Here is a 13,126-nt window from a genome sequence, read left to right as displayed (position 1 = left end):
GTTGGACTATAACCTGGTGTTGTGTGATCTTTAACTTTGTACACCCCAGTCCAACACCAGCACCTCCAAATCATTTCCTTAAATAAGGGACCAACACTGCCCACAGCACTCCAGCCACTATCTTGCCAGCAACTTGTACAGTTGTGGTGAGACTTTCCTATTCTCATATACTGCAACTCCCTTGAAATAAGAGCCAACATTCCATTACCCTTCTGGATTACCTGCTGCAACGATGTGCCTGCTAGATCTGTTTTTTTTAACGCAAGTACATCCAAGTCCCGTTGTGTTGATCTTTCTGCAGTTTGTCTTCATTTAATAATAGAGTTCTCTTGTTCTCCTTTCCAAAATGAATAACTTCACAGTTTTCCACATTATACTCCACTTGCCAACTACTTAACCTGGGAGAAAGTGAGGACTGCAGATGTTGGAGATCAGAGCTGAAAAATGTATTGCTGGAAAAGCGCAGCAGGTCAGGCAGCATCCAAGGAGCAGGAGAATCAACGTTTCAGGCATAAGCCCGTTGATGCTTCTGCTCTTTGGATGCTGCCTGACCTGCTGCGCTTTTCCAGCAACACATTTTTCAGCCCCAATTACTGAACCTATCAATATCTGTCTGTGAACTGTTTGTATCCCTTTCACAATCTGCCTTTCTGCCTATTTTTGTGTCATCTGCAAATTTGGCTACATTACGTTCACTTGATTCCTTCTAGCCATTAACATATATTGTAAACAGTTGCAATCCTAGTACTGATCCATGTGTAACCCCACTGGTCATGGGTTTCCTACCTGAAAAAAACACCTTTTTCCCACTCACTGTTTCCTGTTTATAGTCAAATCTCTATCCATGCCAATATATCACCTCCAACACAATGGGCTGTTATCTATGACTAACCTTTTGTGAGGTACCTTGTTGAATGCCTTCTGGAAGTCTGAATATAATGCATCCACTGGTGCCCCTCTTCCCCCCCCCCCACCCCTTCACATTGGTTAAGACTTCCTTGAAAAACTCTAATAAATTAGCCAGATATGATTTATTTTTCATGAAGCCATGCTGATTCTGATTAGATTATGATTTTTAAAATGTTCTGCTATTACTTCCTTAATGGTTGTTTGCAATACTTTACCAACAATAAACATTAGGCTAATCGACCAAGTTACACCCTTTTGCCCCTCTCCCTTTTTGAATTGGGGTGTTATATTGACAATTTTCCAGTCCTTAATTTAATTCTAGTAAATCCTACAAATATTGTTTCAGTGTCCACCTAGCAAGTCTCCTTAGCATCTTATATCTCTCAATAAATTCATTTCTTTTTCTTCTAAACTCCAGTAATTACAGGCTCAACCTGTCACGTGATCCTATCAATTCAAGTCAATGTTCTTTGTACTACTACCAATGAAATTATCTGTTTCCCTGATAAAAACAACCAAAATTGTGCACAGTACTCTAGATGTGATCTCGCCAATCCTCTGTACAACTGTAGCAAAACTTCTTTACTTTTATATTCAATGCCCCTTACCATAAATGTTAACATTCTATTTGTCAAAGTTTGCTGCAACTCCCTAAAATGTTTATCAAAATTAATATACAAGTTTCTGCCTAGTGAAGAAAGGAAAATCAAGCTATTGTAGACCAGTCTGTTAATTCAGCATGATTAATAAAATCACCATAAAGTGCTTCTATATCAATGCATAAATATAGAGAAAATACTCTGCATAAATGCTCAATGCTAGTGTAAATTCACTGCATTGATTGGTTATGAGTATTAATTTGCTTAAAGAAAAATGATTAGTGTCTCTTTCTCATGTTGTTGTAGACCGAACTACCTTATTTCACCAGCTTACTTAAAGCTGCTATAACCTTTACAGAACAATAAAGCTGCATTTATTTGGTTTTGTTCTGTTTTCTGTTCATTTTCTGAAGATGCTTATTCCTCTGTGGTACAGTTCTATGACAGCTGTCAGTATCACCAGGTTGCAATGAAAGGTAAGTACTATGGCTGACTTTTCAGCTTCCTTGTCCAGTGCCATTGAGGACAGCAGTACCTCAACTGCTGCCTTAGATGATGCCAGTTTACTCAACACAGATTGGAAGAGGTAATATTCATTGGCCACTGGTGTAGGAATTTGTATAATATTCCATAATCCAAAACGTCTGCTTGGTCTTCACTGCTTTGTCACAATAGATAGGGAAAAAATGAAATGGTGTAAACTCATTTTTGAGAAATTTTAAAAAGGTTCAGTTCTCAAATAGTTAACAGCTCGGGTTATTTACTCTTTGTAAAGATTTAGCTCGTCTCTACCGCTAATACTTGGCCTTTGCTGCCTAGATTTCTCGTGTAATCAGCACCATATGTTTGATTCACAAATGATGAGGAAATCCGAGGTCAGGTTAATGGAGACTGGGAGAAGGCACTTGGTTTAAGGGAGTATCAGGCTAAATGATTCAATAGTCAAACTAAACGCTCGTGCGACTCTGTGCCTTAATTCTATTATACACATTAAATTCATTGGGTCTTGAAGCATTAGCCTCTTTTTCTAAACGCTGAAGTTTTTCAGTTAAATAGCATCGTTGATGACAGATTAGAACTCGATAGGGTGTGTGTGTGTGTTTGGAAACAGCTGCAGCCATCAGCTGCCTCTCCCCATTGTGGAGGTCAGAGGTACTCGGTCATCGACAATACCTCTATTATTACCAGTTTAATGAAGCACAGAATGATAGGGTAATCCTGGCCTGTCACAGTTCTCCATTCACCGCACACTCTTGGCGGCCCTGTCCAAGGGACATCCCTCCACCCCCAGACTCCAAATATTTATTTCTAAATCAAGGCCTACAAGTACTCTTGCTTTCACAGAGATTAATTGCCAATAATCTGATGTCATGAAATAAGTGGGGATCTGAGTGATAGTCTATGTTTTGGGTTCATGAAACACTATGTAGTTCATTTAGTGCAAATAATACTTCAGTTATCCAATAAAACAATGTTTGTTGAACAAAATTAAGATTTCATTGTTAAGTTATGGGAATGTTTGACTACAAGACCTCCAGTTGTGTGATTTTCTTTTATTGTGCTTAACAGCTAATTTAGAGGAAACTTGCTGGAGGGGAAATTGCATATCAGTCCTGAGAATCATAGATTTTGACAGTTTAGAAAAAGGCCATTTGACCCATTGTGTAAATTCTGACTCTTAACATGATCTTGGTCACAGCCTAATATTTCTAATATCTTGAATACTTTATAGCACCAAGCACTGACAAATCTGGGCAAGAATAGCCAGGTCACACCATCAGTTGAAAAGATTCACAAACATCACAAATTAATTTTCTAATATTACCTATTAGGACTTACAACCATTGGAAAATGACAAGAGTATTAGAAGCAAGCATAGCATTTTAAATTTTGATCCACAAATCTTTATCTATTAGGAGTCCATTGGACAATTGATAATTTCTGTAACATTGACAAATTTCGACTGTATCCAGCTTATAGGATGGTCCTTGTGATTCCAAGTCTGATTCTCATTCCAACTTTACATTCCAGTCTTAAAAGGTACCTTTATACTCACCTCCATTAAGTTATGTGATCCCAGGTAGTATCTGCCTCTGCCACTCTCTTTTTCCTTCCTTCCTCCTAATCAGCCCCAGAGACCAACAACAAAAAGAGAAATTGCTGGAAAAGCTCAGCAGGTCTAGCAGCATCTATGGAGAGAAGTAAGAGTTAACATTGCAGGTTGAGTGATCCTTCCTCAAAACTCCAGAGACCAGCAATCTCTTTGTTATATGCAAAGGAATTCAGCTCTACAGTTTACATATAGCAGCATTCACAAGACACGTAAAAATGTTTGTTTCCGACTACACTGGATTTGCAACACTTGAACTATTTGTTCCATGCTCCAGCACGTCAGCACCCGAATTGAGTCTGCAAACTCTGAAAATCACCCTCTATTTTTACATTGTACTTATGCACTTCAAATCTCAAAGACATGAGCCTCCTAACAGTGATTTTTAGATTCATGAAACCATAGGTCCCAGGGATTATCCAATAATTCAAAGTTTGTGAGAAGATTTGTAGCTCGCGTGCTCGTTGTTGTGGTTCTGTTCACCGAGCTGGGAATTTGTGTTGCAGATGTTTCGTCTCCTGTCTAGGTGACATCCTCAGTGCTTGGGAGCCTCCTGTGAAGCGCTTCTGTGATCTTTCCTCCGGCATTTATAATGGTTTGAAACTGCCGCTTCCAGTTGTCATTTCCAGCTGTCCGCTGCAGTGGTCGTTATATTGGGTCCAGGTCGATGTGCTTATTGATTGAATCTGTGGATGAGTACTATGCCTCTAGGAATTCCCTGGCTGTTCTCTGTTTGTCCCAGTTGAATTCATGTTGCTTGTCATCTGCGTGTGTGGCTACTAAGGATAGCTGGTCGTGTCGTTTCGTGGCTAGTTGGTGTTCATGGATGCGGGTCGTTAGCTGTCTTCCTGTTTGTCCTATGTAGTGTTTTGTGCAGTTCATGCATGGGATTTTGTACACCACATTGGCTTTGCTCATGTTGGGTATTGGGTCCTTTGTTCTGGTGAGTTGTTGTCTGAGAGTGGCTGTTGGTTTGTGTGCTGTAATGAGTCCTAGTGGTCGCAGTAGTCTGGCTGTCAGTTCAGAAATCCTCTTGATGTATGGTAGTGTGGCTAGTTCTTTTGAATAGGAATCCTATTCACTAGAGAGGAAAAAAAGGACAACCAACTCCCATTCCTAGATGTGATGGTACAGAGAACACCGAACGGAGAATTCACCATAAAGGCATACAGGAAAGCCACACACACAGACCAAGTCCTAAACTACGAAAGCAACCACCCCAACACACACAAAAGAAGTTGCATCAAGACACTATTCAAAAGGGTCACAACACACTGCAGCACACCAGAACTGCAAAAAGAGGAAGAAGAACACCTATACAATGTATTCGCCAAAAACGGATACCCTCGCAATTTCATTAACAAATGCTGAAGGGAAAGACAATGGAATGAGGACATGCCACAACCCAAAGACTAGCTACACTACCATACATCAAGAGCATTTCCGAACTGACAGCTACACTACTGCGGCCACTAGGACTCATAACAGCACACAAACCAACAGCCACTCTCAGACAACAACTCATCAGAACGAAGGACCCAATACTCACATGAGCAAAACCAATGTAGTGTACAAAATCCCATGCAAGGACTCCACAAAACACTACATAGGACAAACAGGAAGACAGCTAACGATCTGCATCCATGAACACCAACTAGCCATGAAACGACACGACCAGCTATCCTTAGTAGCCACACATGCAGAGGGCAGGCAACATGAATTCGACTGGGACAACACTACTATTATAGGACAAGCCAAACAGAGAACATCCAGGGAATTCCTAGAGGCATGGCACTCATCCACAGATTCAATCAGTAAGCACATCGACCTGGACCCAATATACCGACCACTGCAGCGGACAGCTGGAACTGACAACTGGAAGCAGCAGATTCAAACCACTACAAATGCCGGAGGAAGATTACAGAAGCGCTTCACAGGAGGCTCCCAAGCACTGAGGATGTCACCTAGACAGGGGATGAAACATCTGCAACACAAATTCCAAGCTCGGCGAACAGAACCACAACAGCTATCCAATAATTTGTACTTCTTGTCAACAGCACACTATGAGCATACTTTTTCTTTATACGTAGAACCTCATCATTCTACCTAACAGCTTCCTGATCCAAAACACTGAAAAGTCCAAATATTGAGTTTCTATTGCCTTTTGCAGAAAGCCAGTGTTTAGCTTTTAGTGGTTTTCATTTTAATTTGTTACAGTAAGTATGGCCAGAGAACATTGGAGACACTGGCAAAACCAAGACTTAAGATTCCCAAGTCTGCTCAGAGATACCACGAGGAAGCAGCCATGCATCTTACCAGTAAACTCTTTGGCACTTGTCCAATTAGACCATTTAACTCATTAGAACATTGCTACACATGATTGTTTGGAGCTGTTGTGAAGAAAGCTGGACCATCTCACTAGTCCCATTGGTGAGTTGATTAGTTGGGTTTATCATTGTAGTACTGTAGGCATGCTTTGGTCAAGTGAAGGATTGCTGAGTCTGCTTCAAAGTAGGGACTCTGTTCTGAACTCACGACTCCAAGCATATCATAACATTGAAGGACCTTTTGAAAGAAAAGGTACAGTTATTGTACATTCAGTAAATTGAGTGATTTAGACCACAAATGTGTGTTAGGTGTGTATCTCCAGTAAAATCAAACAATAGCATTATTTATCAAGCAAGACACGAAACTGGAACTTGATAATAATCTGCACCTCAGGATATAGGCATGAAGTGGTTTATGGGAGAATTGCAGGATCTGGCTATGATTGCATGCTTATTAAATGTAAACTTACCCTACCCTCTGCCCCCCACTCCCAATTTGTTTCTCTAAAAGCTTGAACTATTCCTAGTGTAATAAAAATGTCAATTTCATTTAAGTATACAAGTTTTTATTCACAATCAAAGTGTGAATTTCCATCTGACACAAATGTATAGCAGGTCAGTTCCGCACAGGTTCAGTGTTTTCTAACTTAAGAATTGATCTTAAGAAGAACTCAACCACTCACTAGTAAAATTGATTCAATTATCCAACTTTTCATTTGGTTGCAAAATATCATCAGAAAGATGCTGCAGATTGAACTGGAATTATTGATAATAGATTCACTGTCTATGTAATTCTGCTGCCAATAGTTTGGGAATAAATCTGTTTAAATAGATAGTTATTATAAAATATGCAATCAGAATAATAGTTCTTCCCGTTTATTAAAAAGTTTCAATCCAGATGGACTGTGTAGAATAACACTGAGTTTCATTCAGTTACAGTGTGCCCATTTCAGAGTGTTCAAGATTGGTAGCAAGTCCTTCAGATTCCCAATGTAGAAGGAAAGGAATCATTTAATTTAAAGAGCTTTTTAAAGTTAATTTTTAAAGTTTACAACTATCATTGCATCTCTTGCCTACACTATCTCTGAATTGACATGCTACTTGACAGACATCCGTACTGGATGAGTGGAAATTTCCTCTGACCTGATAGACCCGATACTGGGAAGGTCGACGTTAACATGCAACATCTAGTGCAACACCTACACTGGCCAAGGTTTCATCAAAATTTCAACTATCAAGATTTACTATTTCATTACAAGGTGATGTTCCCTGCTAAAACTCTGTTCCTTTGGCACTGACACCATCCCTCTCCCTGACAACTGTCTGAAGCAGAACAAGACAGTTCATGACCTGAATGAGCTTCAGACCATGTCTCCAACTCATTGACACTTTCCCACCTCTGTAATGTCACTTGGTTCCACATTTGCCTCAGCTCATTTACTTCTGAAAGCCTCATTCATGCCTTTGTTACCTGTAGATTTCATTGTTCCAATCTAGTCCTGGCTGGTCTATCACATTTTACTGTTCATAAAGACAATGACATCCAAACTGTCACCATCATGCATCAAGTCCTGGTCACCCATCTCTCCTGTGCTCCTAATTGGCTCCCAGTTAAGTAACCCTTCAATTTGAAAATTCTCATCCTGCTTTCAAATCAGTCCATTTCTTCAATCTTCCTTAACTCTGTAATCTCTTAAAACCATCAAATATACTCATGCTCCTCAAATTCTTGCCTCTTGAGCATTCCTAGTTTTATACTTTCCACCACAAGTCGCTTATGCCTTCATTTGCCAAAGATTCCTGTTGCAAATGAGTCCAAATAGTTTTGGAAGGATTAATACTGACAAGTGCCATAAGCACCACTCATTCTGATGATGTCATATGGACTTGTGGGCAGAACAAATTAGGATCTCAAACCAGTGAGGCCTAACATCTGGTCCCCCTCAAAGACTCTGAAACAATGTCTATTTCATTAATATAACTTGTAATTAGTTGTTAACATGCAATAGATTATATCTTGTTAACTATAAGGAACTCTATTGAATAGACCAGGAAGTAATTGTCCTCTACCACCCCAGACCAAGCAGGCCTGTAGCTCCCTGCATTGTAGTGGATGGAAGCAATAATCTTCATCATGTGCTAGCATGGCCATACAATAGTCCAAATCTCTTAAATCTCCTCCCTGTACCTCTCAGTCTCCCTTCTCCCTTTCCCCAACATAATAATCCCTTCAAACTGTCTGTTTGACCAAGCTTGTCCTTAATTGCTCTATATATGGCTCAGGTCAACATTTATTTGATAACCATAGAATCCCTACAGTGTGGAAATAGGCCCTTTGGCCCAACAAGTCCACGCTAATCCTTCGAAGAGCATTCCACCCAGACCCATTCCCCTATATTTATCCCTGGCTAATGCCCCTAGCCTACACATCCCTGAACACTATGGGCAATTTAGCATAGCCAATTCACCTAAACTGCACATCTTTGGATTGTGGGAGGAAACTGGAGCAAACGCACACAGACACAGGGAGAGTGTGCAAACTCCACACAGACAGTGGAATCAAATCTAGGTCCCCGGCACAGTGAGGCAGCAGTGCTAACTACTGAGCCACTGCGATGATGTTCCTGTGAAGTGCTTTGGGCTATTTTATTATGTTAAAGAAGCTACCTAAAACAAATGATTCAGTCAATAGTATCTTAAAAAGATTGATGCTACTATGTAATAGGCTCTAATTTCAAATGAAATGCTTCACACTGGTTTTAGGCAGTTTGGTATATGGTTTCCACATAGGAAAATAAACGGTAAACATTGAAGTAAAGTTCAATAGACAGTACCACATGGGACTGAGGGTTGAAGTCTCTGTTCAGGACTGTATTAAGATTTTTTTGGCGCTTGTGGATACAAAATATTTGGAGTAATTCCACACATCCTGGACCTCAACTTCACACCTTCCTCTGTGTAAACTCTCCCCTCAAATCTCTTTCAACCATCCTGCCTGCACAATCACTCCTTTTGCACAGTGCTTCCTTGCAATGCTCTTGTGTACAATCCCCTTTCTTTTCCCGACAGCCCTCCTCATGTAATTCTCATCACACATATTCCCATCCCCACAGAATAACCAGTCCCCTCCATTTAAAAGCAAAGTTAATTCTGTTTCTCTCTTTCTCAGTTGCTGCCAGACCTGAGGAGTTTCTCCAGCACTTTCTGTTCTTATTTCACACCCCACCTCCAACCACAACGATGACCCATTAAGTACAGAGAACTTATGAACAGATATATTTTTAATATTGAAGCTAAGTGAACCATTACATTATATAAATGGATCCATTACTCATATACAATTTTGTTTGCAGCATGGGAATATTTTCACGGGTCGTGTATTTCTTTGGGGCCTCTAGCATAGGCCAGGTAGACCCACGCATTCATCTATCCCTCATCTACTCTCTATTTAAGGAAAGAACCAGCATCAAACAGCAGCTACTTAAACTTGACAGGAAACCTGATGTTATTGCATCAATAATAATGGGTAAGCCACATGTAACACCCTTGGTGTTTTCAGAAAAAGTTTAATACAAAACTTGGGCATAGCAGCTGTTGGAAAAGCCAAAAATGACTTACCCTATAGAAAGGGCATTGAAGCTGCCTTACCAGGCACAGAGGTGATTCTAACTGCAGAAATGAATGATAAAATTGTGCCATCCTTAGTTTCCCAATTGCCCATCTCTTTTGACACCTGTTAACTGGTCTGCACTGTCGAAACATAAAGAAGGAATTAAAACACAAGGCTTCCTTTTACACAATTCCCAAAGATGCCAACTCTAACTGCACAAAGGATTAATATGTTTAGAGTTAGTTTTCCTTCCTCCAGAGTCACTGAAAGGTCTTCATACTGGAAGCATTATACATTTTTCTGTTATCCCTTTGTCACATACTTTAATCATTGTACATAACATCAAGTTCAGAGTAGGTTACTGGGGCACACATAAGGAAAGCAGGTCATTGCCCCTCCAGGACTGTTAGGAAATGATTGACAGCTGTGTGCTAAGTTGATTTCTTATAATGAATGTATCTTTCTGGCATTATAATGATGAATTAAAATTTATCAGCTCAATATGTGGACTAGCTATGTCTTTGGTTCCATCTGGGTCCTAGTGCCCAACTGTGGTTTCAATAACAAACCTGGTAGCAAGATTATTGTAGAAGTGCAGATAACAGCGACAATTAAATAATTGTTAAAGAGTCAATTTAGGAGCTAATTTCTAATATGTCTAGTTGCTTTCCTGAAACTTTTCAGTTTATCCTTAATTGTCAGGTAATGGCCATCTCAAATGAAATAAAATCCAAACATCTTTACTGGATCAATAATTTCTGAGTTTCCATCATAAATATTTTAATTGTGATTCCTGACCAAAACATTTCATGAAGAATCTATGAAAAGTGTGGTTACCATAACAGAGCAAAGACAGTGTAATCTATGCATTTCCTCACCCCTTAGACCTACTCCCACATTTACAGGTACAAGTGAGTTCATTCTCTCTATTGAGTTAAAAGGATGTAAGTACAACAACATTCAAGAAACTCTACAGCGTGCAGATTAGAACAATTCACTGAACAAGGATTTCTGGCATTGTAAACAACATCCATCTCTAACGCCTTCTGCCCGCAGGATTTACAATCTGGAGAAAGTACTACAGCAACTTTTTAAGGTTTCTTTTACATAACTACTTCCCTGAGAACCCCAGCAACCAGAAGGACAAAAGCAACCAAATTACATATCTTCTTCAATTAACCTTATATCATTGTTCTCACAACATTTCTTGGTTAATACCCAAAATACTTTTATCTAACAATATCTGGGCAATCCATTCTCCATAAAGATGTTACTTACATTATCCATGTACAGGGAATTGATGAAAGGTGCCTTATCTCTTGCAGCAAATTCCTCCACCATTTTTCCCAAGAAATGTAGCCAATTTCATCAGAACAGAAGATTTTGTGAAATGTAAACCAAGCTGCCAATTTGCTATTGACTGGTACCCACTTCAATCAAAATTGAATTTCACACCTGAATGGCCTTAAGATCAGGCCTGAGCAACTAAAGTGCCTATAGTACACAAAGCACAAACAAAATGGCTCAATAAAACAGACCAACACATATTCACATTACCGCCTCTGACCTACCACAGATATCCAACTGAATGTTTAATGGAGATTTGGATAGGGCAAATAGGCAAAGCTTTTTCCCTGGGGTCAGGGAGTCCAGAACTGGAGGGCATAGGTTTAGGGTGAGAGGGGAAAGATATAAAAGAGACCTAAGGGGCAAATTTTTACACAGAGGGTGGTACGTGTATGGAATGAGCTGCCAGAGGAAATGGTGGAGGCTGGTACTATTGCAACATTTAATAGGCATTTGAATGAGTATATAAATAGGAAGGGTTTGGAGGGTATAGAGCCAGGTGCTGGCAGGTGGCACTAGATTGTGTTGAGATTTCTGGTTGGCATGCACGGGGTGGACCGAAGGGTCTGTTTCCATGCTGTACATCGCTATGACTATGACACTATGGCATGGTGGTGACATCACCGAACCATTTCCCTCTGACTACCTAGAACTATGGGCAATTTAGCATGGCCGATTCAGCTGACCTGCACATCTTTGGACTGTGGGAGGAAAGCAGAGCACCCAGAGACAGGAAGACGGTGCAAACTCCACACAGACAGTCGCCTGAGGCTGGAATCGAACCTGGAACCCTGGTGCTGTGAGGCAGCAGTGCTAACCACTGAGCCTCCGTGCCACCCCACTGAGCTACATGAAAAGATATTAAGTTCAGATGATCAAAATGTTAGTCAAATTGAAGGTTTTAAAAAGTGTCATAAAAGAGAAAAATGAGGTAGAGAGAAAGGAAATGTATAGAGGGAATTTCAGCACTTGGACCTAAGCATGTCTGCAGTGGTGACTGAAAGCATGGACACAAATAATGCCAGCATACAAGAAGCCTAAATAAGAGGAGTGCAGATATCTTGGATTGTTGTAGGATTGAATAAAGTTGCAGATATAAATTAGATTACTTACAGTGTGGAAACAGGCCCTTCAACCCACCAAGTCCACACCAACGCACAACCCACCCAGACCCATTCCCTTACACCTAACGCTATGGGCAATTTAGCCTGGCCAATTTACCTAACCTGCACATTGTTGGATTATGGGAGGAAACCAGAGCAAACCCACGCAGACACGGGGAGAATGTGCAAATTGCACACAGAGAGAGTCACCTGAGGTGGGAATTGAACACGGGTCTCTGGCTCTATGAGGCACCAGTGCTAACCACCGTGCCACCGTGCTGCCCACTAGGGAGGGATAAGATCAGGGATTTGAAAACCAGGAAGAGAATTTAAAGCTAAGCTGTTGTTTGACAGGAAGCCAATGCGGGTCTGCAGATGTAGGGGACGATATGGACAACAGAATTTTGGATAACTTCAAGTTTATAATGTGGGGGACCAGTAAGGTGTGTATTGGAATATTCAAGTCTAGAAATAACAAAAGCATAGATGTGGGTTTTAGGAATGGATGAGTTGAGACAAGGGTGAAGATGATTTGTGGTAATTTGTGGTAATCTTAGAAATTAGTGTGAATATAATGTTAGAAGCTTATTTCAGGATTAAATGTCAAATTTAATGGTCAAGTTAATCTGGGGGTGTTGAATAGAATGGTTATGCTACTGTCTAATAATCCAGAAACATGTGATCAAATCACACCATTTCAGTTGTGAAATTTAAATTAAAAAATCTGAAATAAGCTGGCATCAGTTATGTTGCATATGAAATGATCCAATTGTAAATACCATTGACTTCCCCGACATCTGCCATTTTTAGTTTGGTCTATGTACAACTCCAGACCTATGGATCTCTTAACTGCTCTTAGAAATAGTGAGAACGCCATAAAGTTGTATTTAAAAAGGTGGTTCACCTTTGGCTTGTGAGAGACAATTGAGAATGAGTAATAACTTCTCCATACCGGCAACACACTGAATGAATGAACAAACTGCAATAACTGAGTCATTTCTGAAGGCTTATTCTGGGACCATGTTAACAACCTCTTGCTCCATTTTTCATATAAATGTTACTAGTTTGTTGCTCTTTTCATGTGCTCCCTTCTTCCCTCCCAAAGTTCAACATGTACCAGA

The sequence above is a fragment of the Hemiscyllium ocellatum genome, chromosome 30 (assembly GCF_020745735.1).
Source record: "Hemiscyllium ocellatum isolate sHemOce1 chromosome 30, sHemOce1.pat.X.cur, whole genome shotgun sequence".
NCBI classification, from domain to species: domain Eukaryota; kingdom Metazoa; phylum Chordata; class Chondrichthyes; order Orectolobiformes; family Hemiscylliidae; genus Hemiscyllium; species Hemiscyllium ocellatum.
Note: the sequence above shows the minus strand (reverse complement) of the source record.